General features: G+C 39.7%; 1 pseudogene; it reads left to right on the top strand.

The window, feature by feature from the left end:
* Positions 1 to 5,973, top strand: part of LOC115173389 (sodium/hydrogen exchanger 3-like) — a 52,035-nt pseudogene extending 46,062 nt beyond the window's left edge.
* Positions 5,974 to 12,058: the final 6,085 nt, after the last annotated feature.

The raw sequence follows: 12,058 nt of genomic DNA, 5'->3' as shown, positions 1-12,058 counted from the left end.
TGATGCAAAGAGTCAATATTTGCAGTGTTGACCCTTCTTTTTTAAGACCTCTGCAATCTGCCCTGGCATGTTGTCAATTAACTTCTGGGCCACATCCTGACTGATGGCAGCCCATTCTTGCATAATCAATGCTTGGAGTTTGTCAGAATTTGTGGGTTTTTGTTTGTCCACCCGCCTCTTGAGGATTGACAACAGGTTCTCAATGGGATTAAGGTCTGGGGAGTTTCCTGGCCATGGACCCAAAATATTGATGTTTTGTTTCCCGAGCCACTTAGTTATCACTTTTGCCTTATGGCAAGGTGCTCCATCATGCTGGAAAAGGCATTGTTCGTCGCCAAACTGTTCCTGGATGGTTGGGAGAAGTTGCTCTCAGAGGATGTGTTGGTACCATTCTTTATTCATGGCTGTGTTCTTAGGCAAAATTGTGAGTGAGACCACTCCCTTAGCTGAGAAGCAACCCCACACATGAATGGTCTCAGGATGCTTTACTGTTGGCATGACACAGGACTGATGGTAGCACTCACCTTGTCTTCTCCGGACAAGCTTTTTTCCGGATGCCCCAAACAATCGGAAAGTCCAATCCCTGTACCTTTTGCAGAATATCAGTCTGTCCCTGATGTTTTTCCAGGAGAGAAGTGGCTTCTTTGCTGCCCTTCTTGACACCAGGCCATCCTCCAAAAGTCTACGCCTCACTGTGCGTGCAGATGCACTCACACCTGCCTGCTGTCATTCCTGAGAAAGCTCTGTACTGGTGGTGCCCCGATCCCGCAGCTTAATCAACTTTAGGAGACGGTCCTGGCGCTTGCTGGACTTTCTTGGGCGCCTTGAAGCCTTCTTCACAATAATTGAACCGCTCTCCTTGAAGTTCTTGATGATCCGATAAATGGTTGATTTAGGTGCAATCTTACTAGCAGCAATATCCTTGCCTGTGAAGCCCTTTTTGTGCAAAGCAATGATGATGGCACGTGTTTCCTTGCAGGTAACCATTATTAACAGAGGAAGAACAATGATTCCGAGCACCACCCTCCTTTTGAAGCTTCCAGTCTGTTATTCGAACTCAATCAGCATGACAGAGTGATCTCCAGCCTTGTCCTCATCAACACTCATACCTGTGTTAACAAGAGAATCACTGACATGATGTCAGCTGGTCCTTTTGTGGCAGGGCTGAAATGCAGTGGAAATGTTTTTTGGGGATTCAGTTCATTTGCATGGCAAAGAGGGACTTTGCAATTAATTGCAATTCATCTGATCACTCTTCATAACATTCTGGAGTATATGCAAATTGCCATCATACAAACTGAGGCAGCAGACTTTGTGAAAATTAATGTGTCATTCTCAAAACTTTTGGCCACGACTGTCGGTCCAAAAGACTCCTTAACAGCTTCTACCCCCAAGCCTTAAGACTACTGAACAATTAATCAAATGGCCACGCGGACTATTTACATTGACACCCCCCCCCCCCTCTTATTTTTACACTACTTATACTCACTGTTTATCATCTATGCATGGTCACTTTACCCCCACCTACATGTATAGATTACCTCGACTAACCTGTACCCCCACACGTTGACTCGGTACCGTACCCCATGTATATAGCCTCGTTATATTGTAACTTTTTTTTTTTTACTTTAGTTTATTTAGTATATTTCTTGAAGCTTTTGGTGAGAAGTGTAATGCTTTAATATTTAATAATTTCTCCCCCCCCCAAATTCATATTCATTACATAAATAGGCCTCTTTAATTTTGTCTGGCTTGCGTTTTCAAATAAAATGGAATATTTTTTGCTAATATAATTTTAAAAAACAAACACTTTGTATTCAGGACAATAAGTTAATTGCTTTGCCATATGTTTTGCAGTATTACTTTAGTGCCTTGTTGCAAACATTATGCATGTTTTGGAATCATTTTATTCCGTACAGTCTTCCCTGTGGCTCAGTTGGTAGAGCATGGTGTTTGCAATGCCAGCATGGTGTGTGCAACGCCAGGGTTTTGGGTTTGATTCCCACGGGGGGCCAGTACAACATTTTTTATTTTTTTTAAATGCATGAAATTAAATGTATGCATTCACTACTGTAAGTTGCTCTGGATAAGAGTGTCTGCTAAATGACTAAAATGTAAATGTAAAATGTAACTGTTATAAAGTCACAATCAGCCTCATGGTGGTTTCCTTCCTCTATGCCAACGGAGTTAGGAAGGACGCCTGTATCTTTGTAGTGACTGGGTGTATTGATGCACCATCCAAAGTGTAATTAACAACTTCACCATGCTCAAAGGGATATTCAGTGTCTGCTTTATTTTTACCCATCTACCAATAGGTGCCCTTCTTCACGAGGCATTGGAAAACCTCCCTGGTCTTTGTGGTTGAACCTATTTGAAATTCAGTGTTCAACTGAGGGACCTTACAATTATCTTTATGTGTAGGGTACAGAGATGAGATAGTCATTCAAAAATCATGTTAAACACTATTATTGCACACAGAGTGAATCCATGGAACTTATGTGACTTGTTAAGCAAATGTTTTACTCCTGAACTTATTTAGGTTTTCCATATCAACAGGTTGAATACTTATTGACTCAAGACATTTAAGCTTATCATTTGAAATTAATTTGTAAAAATTTTGAAAAAGTCAAGGGGTGTGAATACTTTCTGAAGGCACTGTAATATGGCAGCTTAATGACTTTATTTACTACCGTTATGATAACATTGTTACATTTTAGTCATTTTGCAGACGCTCTTATCCAGAGCGACGTACAGTAGTGAATGCATACATTTCAATTCATTTAATAAATTATTTTTTTTCCCCCCGTACTGGCCCCCCATGGGAATTGAACCCACAACCCTAGCATTGCAAACACCATTGCAAACACCATGCTCTACCAACTGAGCCACAGGGAGGCCACCAGAGCCACATTGTGCCACCAGAGAGTAGTAAAACCAATGACGGTAACACCAATGACACATTTCTGGTAATTGAGGGTTTTCTTTAATGGAGGCCATGATTTACTAAAGCGCAATAATTAATAATTTTACTCATAATGTAATTTCCCTTATTTTAAATTGAGTAACACCAATGACACTTTATATTTATGTAGAAGTATTGCTTCCATCCCTCTCCTTCCCTCGAACCAGGGACTCTTTGCACACATCGACAACAGTCACAGATTTAAATGCTACTAGCACACACCGCTAACTAGCTAGCTATCACACACCAGTTAAACTCACCCAGGTCACGGCACCAATATAACAGTATTGCTACCGTCCCTCTTCTTTGCCCCAACCTGGGCTTGAACCAGGGATCATCTGCAAACATAGTCACCCACAAAGCATCGTTACCTATCGCTCCACAAAAGCCACGTCCCTTGCAGAGCAAGGGAATCAGCTATTTGAAGGTCTCAAAGCGAGTGGTCAACAATTGAAATGCCTCTAGCGTGCACTGCTATCTAGCTAACCATTTCACACCGGTTAAATTTAGACACCAAATTATCAATGCAATCCTCAATTTTATAACATACTAAATGGGTGTGATTAGCTAGTACTTTTCTTTTCAATATAAACCCCTCCTAAGTTTAACTGGAGGGAATGCTCAAGGTCCTTGTATGTCTTGGAGTAATTTCCAAGGCGGTAACACCAATGACAAAACTTACTGACACATACAGTATTATATTTGTAATATTTGTTTTTTTTAAGTATTTTAACAGCCTTTGTTTTTATTGACCTATACAATGTATTCAATAATTTTGTTTACTTAGCATTCAAGATAGATCTCTAAATCAAATCAAAATCAAATCAAATCAAATTTATTTATATAGCCCTTCGTACATCAGCTGAAATCTCAAAGTGCTGTACAGAAACCCAGCCTAAAACCCCAAACAGCAAGCAATGCATGTGAAAGAAGCACGGTGGCTGGGAAAAACTCCCTAGGAAAAACTCCTGAGAAAGGCCAAAAACCTAGGAAGAAACCTAGAGAGGAACCAGGCTATGAGGGGTGGCCAGTCCTCTTCTGGCTGTGCCGGGTGGATATTATAACAGAACATGGTCAAGATGTTAAAATGTTCGTAAATGACCAGCATGGTCAAATAATAATAATCATAGTAGTTGTCGAGGGTGCAACAAGCACGTCCGGTGAACAGATCCCCAAACATGTCCCCAAACATGTCACTACAACTGTACTGGGTCCAGCCAATTGGCTTAACCTAAGTACTTCTAACATACTGTAAAATATTGTGTTTTATTATTAATGAACAGTTCAATATTAACAAAAGTGTAACTATATATTCATAATTTTTTACTTTTATGGTTGCAAGAGCGAGGGACGCAAATACCACCACAATCCAAGACCTGCCAGGGGGAAAAAAGATGATGCTGATTACATTTGCTTTCTGCCATTCAGGTTTAGATACCTCTGCATAAATAAACATACCTTAAGTGTTTTCTGGTTGGCTGTTTCTGCCTTCAGATTTGGAATTTTCTGAGGGAGACAGTGCCTCTGGTTGCGAGGCTGCTGTCGGTTCATTCCCCATGAGAGCCTGTAGAGGTGCTAAGTCTTAACATCAACTCAGCCCTCTTTCAATTAATTGAAATCTCCTTCCTGGTCTAGCTGGAATCATGAACCCAGCCTTCAATGCAGAGATGGACCCCATGCCACCAATGCAGCAGATTCCGCCATAGCTGGCTGAAACCGAGGTGGACAGCAGCGCCGTGCTCCCTTCTCAGAGTGCTCAGCTGAGACTGCCCTGGACACCTAGTGTTAGAAGTTCACCTAGGGGTCATGATTGAGGCTGTACCAAATGATTGATGTATTAGAATAATTGATTATGCTTATGTTGAATTAATAGAAGGGAAGGGGTTATAAGACCCCTCCCTCTTTACATTTATAGGGTCCTATACTACAGATTAACATATATATACACACATTATGAGGTTTTAATATTGTTCCACAGTTGTTTTCTAGTTCTCTCTCTCTGAGAAATGTGTGACTGAGACAGAACTCTGCAGGGGAGTGAAGGAGATAAGACTAGTCAGACATTTCACTATAAATCAACTTGGACATTTACTGCTAAGCTTTTAGATAACACACTAAAAGCCTTGTAGGCATGGTTTTGGTCTCACGAGTAAAAGATAATGACGTAGGCAGTGACATTACGAGGGCTGGACTTCGGGTTTGATAAAATAACATGGGACCTTTTCTTTGATGCAGAACTTACTCGGAACATGCGTGCTATGTTCCTGATTGTCAACTTCTGTCCGCAATTGCATTAAAGGTTTTTTAATTATAGATATTCATAATGCTAATTTCACCAATAAGCCAATGATTGACAAGGAACAGGAACAAACCCTAACACCAGCAACCTCCATCTGGCTCCAGTGCACCTCATCACCCACTCCTTCCTGCTGGCTGACTCCCCTGTCACACAGGAGGACACCTCTGAGCCCCCACCATCACCTTCCACACAAGATGGATGGGGTCAGGGTACCCACATGTAACCCTTCCACAAACGGACCTCCTTTGACCCCTAACCCTGGGTCCAGGTCCTGACCCCAGTTGGCAAAGATCAAACTGCAAACATCAGACATGTTTTTGTGCTGTTCAGTTGTGTAATCAGCCTTGTATTCCAGACAAATCAGCCCAGGTCCTGTCAACCTTGTGCTCTCCAAATAAGGCTTTGGGTTTTGCACAATTTACTGAACTATTCTCTATTCTTACTGTGTTTAGTTGTAGGTTAAGTTTTTCAAAGGAAAGGGGTCAGTACTGTATGCAACTCCATCGTAACTGATAAGAGAATTATCTAATAAAGGTAAATGAATCAATAAACCATGATGAATTATTAGTCATACAGCATGGTTAATGAATAATCAATGTAATGGTCAATGTAGTGATCGATTAGTCCGATTAGTCCCAGAAAATCTAGTAGAGGCAAAGAAATGTGTGTGAGTATTTAGTGTGCCCATGGGAACAGAGGACAGATGGTAAAAGGAGTAAAAACTTCAAGGGGTTTCTAACCTTGAGGGAAAGGAACAGGCTGAGCAGGATAGTGATAAACAGTGTCCTTGCCTAATTATTTAACCCATTGTCTAACAAACCTTGGGCATTAGTCAAGGCGTATTGATTATTGATTATTATCATCAAGATATAAAACTCTTATCAGTAACACAGGGAGATAATCATGAGACCAACACCAAATAAGAATGATTGGACATGTGACCTCGCAGTCCAAATCCATGATCAATTCTGACTCGGTTTACCTGACAAAACCAATCCCTTAAACAACCCAGGCTTTGACTGGCTCGCTTAGATCCCATGTTGCCTGACAGTAAGTTAAACCACACTCACCATAAGTCCATAGAATGACACCAAACAAGCAAGTTTATGCATGTATTCACTGTCCTTTTTGGGACAACCTCACCCCTCAAAGAACCTACATTTATATTGTTGATATAGCAATTGTATTTTTTTTAGCTTTGTTTTTTTTCTATTTTTGAGAGACTTGTATCAGCCTGTTTTCCTTTATATTAACTGACGAGTGTGAAGTAACACAAGCGTTGATAAAAATGTACCTTTCTCCAGGGAAACGACCCAGGACTTTTATTCAGGGAAAGAAACAGAATGCGCCGGGTAACAATCAAACAAAACAAAACCTAGCTCGTCTTTGAGCTTTTCTACATGGGTCTTCCAGTCCCTCTCTGCAACCGGACAGCTAAGCTGTTTACCGGCGTATCCAACAAAAGTAATGCCTGGTAGGTTCCTGTCCAGTTGGGTTCGATATTCATCCCAGGGTTGGAGGGCCCTGCATGTCAGCTGTTGCTGCTCCAGACCAACAAAATAAATCTGGCCAAAGCCAGGTTAAAACAGCCACCACTCATGCTAATTAGATTCAGGTGTGTGTAATTAAGCTCTTACCCTTCTGGGCCACCCTCTTTCCTGGCCAACAAATGTAGCCAACAAGCAGGCATATACAGGCCTTCACACACCCACCACACCACGAAGCAGAATATTTATCAGGGGAGACATATTCACAGATGGTGAGGTTGCAAAACTCATTCATAATAGCCAGGAGTTTTACCACAATGACTAGCTTGGTGCTTATTTCTATAGCTGGAGGTCTCCTGATATATCCAGGAGTGATACGTATAATTTTTCTATACGTTGTCTAGTACTGTCTTTTTGCTAGCTAGGGCCATCTACTTTAAGTGCTGCCTGCCTTCCCAGTAGCCTACTACTTGGTTTGTGAACTGCTGGCAAGGCATTTTGTGAGGCATTTCAATTGTTGACCACTCACTTTGAGACCTTAAAATTGTTTCCCTTGCTCTGCAAGGGCTGTGGGTTTTGTGGAGCGATAGGTAACGATGCTTTGTGGGTGACTGCTGTCTGTTTGCAGATGGTCCCTGGTTCAAGCCCAGATTGGGGCAAGGAGAAGCGATATAAACCTGTATGCATGTCCCAACCACTAATGGTGGATATTGACGGTTAATCATGTTATTACTGTAATTTCCAGACTATTAAGCGCACCTGAATATAAACTGCACCCACTGAATTTAAAAATCTATATTATTTTGAACATAAATAAGCCGCACATGTCTATAAGCCACAGGTGCCTACCGGTACATTGAAACAAATTAACTTTACACAGGCTTTAACGAAACACGGCTTGTAACAAAAAATAAAAAATTTGCAGTAAGCTTTAGTTGTCTTTTTGTCAATTCCTCACGCTGCTGTTTCCAACGTCTTATCATCAACTCATTAAGACCAAGCTCCCGTGCAGCAGCTCTATTTCCTTTTCCAACAGCCAGATCAATCGCCTTCAACTTGAAAGCTGCATCATATGCATTTCTCCGTGTCTTTGCCATGATGAGGGTGACAAAATGACTACCGTAATCAGAATGATGGGAAGTTTGAGAGCGCTCGATTTAATCTAAACAGTAAACAAAAAACTTGTTTGACCGTAACTCGTTCGGCAATTTCATTGGTCTAATGAAAGCTTCATGCTGCCAAAAAACTGAGCACATCACAGAATGTGTTTTTTTGGAGAAAAAAATAATTGAAAGCGGGAAAAATCCATATATTAGGCGCGTCATTGTTTAAGCCGCGAGGTTCAAAGCCTGGGAAAAAAGTTGCGGCTTATAGTCCGGAATTTACGGTAAGGTTCTGTGCATTCTGCTGACTGAGTGAACACAAATTGCACAATGCATACAGTACCTTCAGAAAATATTCACACCTCTTGAATTTTCCCATATTTTGTGGTGTTACAGCCTGACTTTTAAATTGATTAAATTGGGAATGTGTCACTGACCTTCACACAATACCCATAATGTCAAAGTGAAATGTTTTTAGAAATGTATTAAAAATGTAAAGCTGAAATGTCTTGAGTCAATAAGAATTCAACCCTTTTGTTATGGCAAGCTTAAATATATTCAGGAGTACAAATGTACGTAAGTCACATAAGTTGCATGGACTTACTCTGTGTTAAATAATAGTGTTTAACATGATTTTTAAATGACTACCCCATCTCTGTACCCCACACATACAATTATCTGTAAGGTCCTCAGTCCAGCAGTGAATTTCAAGCACAGATTCAACCACAAACACCAGGGAGGTTGTCCAATGGTTCGCAAAGATGGGCACCTATTGGTAGATGGGTAAAACAAAGCATACATTGTAGAATTTTTTTTTTTTTTTTACATTGGATAAAAGTAGAGAGGAACAATGGGAAAGTAATTCTGCCTTGAAAGTTGATAAACTTGTAACCTAATTTTTGAGAAAATTGCCCTTGAATGTTTTGGTACCTTCTGGAGAGCTCTTCTGTCTACACCCATTCAGCATCGCTCAGACCCTTTTAAGCTTTAGCCTCACCCATCTCTAAGTATTCACATTTGAGGCTATGTACTGCAGGTAGCTAACCAATCAGGTTCAATGTTAGCTAACATAAGGCTATAACTAGCAATGCAAATGGCTCTGAGGTACGAATAATATAACTGCACAGATCATACACATAACATTAGCTAGCTAGCCAGCTAGTTAACATTAGCTAGCTAGCTAATGGTACACTAACTTGAAATGAAAATGTCTGACAAAATTAGAAATGTGTAATATCTGAAAATGTAGCTAGCTAGACTCTTACCCGTATACATAGCCCATCTATAATTTAGCCCAAACAACTACCTCTTCCCCTACTGTATTTATTTATTTATTTTGCTCCTTTGCACCCCATTATTTCTATTTCTACTTTGCACTTTCTTCTACTACAAATCTACCATTCCAGTGTTTTACTTGCTATATTTTATTTACTTTGCCACCATGGCCTTTTTGCCCTTACCTCCCTTATCTCACCTCATTTGCTCACATTGTATATAGACTTATTTTTCTACTGTATTATTGAATGTATGTTTGTTTTACTCCATGTGTAACTATTGTTGTATGTTGTCGAACTGCTATGCTTTATCTTGGCCAGGTCGCAATTGTAAATGAGAACTTGTTCTCAACTTGCCTACCTGGTTAAATAAATACATGGATGGACGCTTCTCCCGCTCTGTCATGGATGCAATGGTTTGAAGATGTAATTTGGAGCCTCCTGTGTTCTCTTTTCGACTCCGTCTGCATATTTGCAATCAAAACGCCAGTATTTTCTCCATCTCCTTAGCTATCATACTCTAATTCCACTGATTTCAAAACGCAGTCCTCCAGAAAGTGGAGAGCAACACTTATTCAGTTCTACTACCTGATATCTTTCAAAAAAGCTGCATTAGAAAGGATTACCTACACATACTGACCAGCTCATATTATAGACAGAGGCGTGATACATGGCAGACCAATCCGAGCTCATCTCTTGGTATGTCCAGCCCACTCATTATCTCAGCCAATCATGGCTAGCGGGAAGGATGCTGACCAACTATGTTCGTAATTTAACAATTGTATTCATATTTGCAGATGGCACATCTTCTGGCACATGTACTTCTGGCACATGTTAAAGGCACATGTACCAGAAGGCATTTCTGCAAAAAAACACATTTTGATATAAAAAAAAAGTTTGCATTCAAATGGCGCTCCTGTGTAGTGATGTGCGACATATTTTAACAAATTTAATGACATTTTCAGTAATTTTGGTACAGTTGATCTATAGAAAAGTAGTTTTTACTTGAATAACTTGTATTCATAAAATATTTGTTTCTTAATCTTTCTAGCTGTGTCTATATGATCTACGAGTTTCTAGTGGATATACCATATGGTTCAAGAGAAAACAGTCTAAATAATCAAGTCAACATTGACATCGGCAATTAACTCTACAACTATTGACTTTGTTTTGCAACTGCCAACAGTTTGGTGCCAAAACACTTACAAAGATATGACATATTAAAAAGGTGCTACATAGAATTTCTAATTTCTCCCCTATGTGTGGAAGTTATGTGAATTGTAACAGCACTAGGTTGCATTCATAACAAGTCTCCCATTTCCCCATAACATGTCGGAGACATGCGCTTGAACCTTTTACTTTCGGTTATGGTCCACCAGCTTAGAACAGCTGTAATTGAAAATGTATCTCAGAGCGATTTCGATGGTACAATGATTCACCACACTATTCAGTGCTTGTTTTCTCACATAAACTGAAATAGAGTGTAGAATTTTAGCAAACAGGTAATGACAAAGTGTTTTCTACATTGGCCGCTTGACCCGATTTTCCACAGCCACGAAATCAAAACAGCTTTCCCATTTTGACAACAGATGCCGGCGTGATCAGTGTATTACTTACCCGCCAGTGTTGTGATTGGCGGTGTTAGATTCTGGGTTGGACTTGGAACATTGTTATACTCAGGAGTGTCTAACAGTGAACGAGACTGGTTTTTACATCAGAAGTTAATGATTATCTGTAGGAGTCAGATGGCTTTAGAATGTGTAGGGGAGACGGGTAGAGATCTTAGAAACTAACAATGTCACTGAGGGAGAGAGAGCAATGTATAACATTTACATTATGTCAGGATATGTTATTGTTAGCCATCAGGGATCTTATGGGAGGGATCCTCTGGGAGGAGAAGAGACAGTCTGGTATCAATAACCATGACAGCCTTGAGTTGGTGAGGAGTGAGCACTTGAAGTCAGATGAAGTGAGGAAGAAGAAGTGAGGAAGAACAGATATCACTAAGGTTCTGTCAAGCAACAGATGCATTGGCTGTTCAGTTGTGGAGGTGGAGACTCGGCCTAGGAGAAAGGGTTAAATATCAGTGCTTGTGTGAAATGTTGTTTGTCTGAATTACAGCTGTATCGACCCTTTGGGAAGAATTAAACTTGCTTAAGCTTTCCTAGTGTCCGTGGAGTCATTTACTCCTAAAATTAGAACCTAACAGTGGGTAATACTGTGAAACACCATAATTCCACTATCACTGCAAAAATCCTGTGTAGCACCTTTAAAAATAAGTGTGTAAAAAAATATATACAGGACCTTCCATGCTGAAACATTCATATTAAACACAAAAAGGTATTCAGTTAGTTGGTTGTATTATTTAGGATAATGTTTCATTGAGTTGTCATTCTATTTTAATTCAATTAATCTTATTTTATCTTTAAAAATATGTTAGTTATTCAATTATAAAATGACCTTATTTTCGATAGATACTGTTAAATAACAAAATTACAGAAAATTCCAGTAACTTTTAAAACACCAGTAGATTGCTACTCTAATCGCAACAATAATCTAAATGTATGTGTAGTGCAAATTGTTCTCAATCTCAGTCAGCAGAATGAGTTTTAGCTCATAGAACCTTGATGAGTAACTGTTGATATCCACAATTAGCGGATATCAACTATTGTGACACCATTCCTGAAAGCTCATATTGCCAGGAACACAAACATTCTTTCCTTTACAACAGAGAGTTATACAATCATGTGTCTGGATTGTCTGTATTTAGGACTAACTGAGCATACCTATCAACCCAAAAGCAAGTGGATCACGGTTGTAAATCATTATCATAACAGAAATTAAACTTAAATAACTATCCTCTAGGTTCTAAAAAGGTTTATACGTTTTAGTTTGATAATAAAAATATGAACTTATGTACACTGAACCAAAAT

The sequence above is a fragment of the Salmo trutta genome, chromosome 34 (genome assembly GCF_901001165.1).
Source record: "Salmo trutta chromosome 34, fSalTru1.1, whole genome shotgun sequence".
In the NCBI taxonomy this organism is placed as follows: Eukaryota; Metazoa; Chordata; class Actinopteri; order Salmoniformes; family Salmonidae; genus Salmo; species Salmo trutta.
The sequence above is the reverse complement of the archived record's forward strand: the minus strand, read 5'-3'. Positions and strand labels throughout refer to the sequence as shown.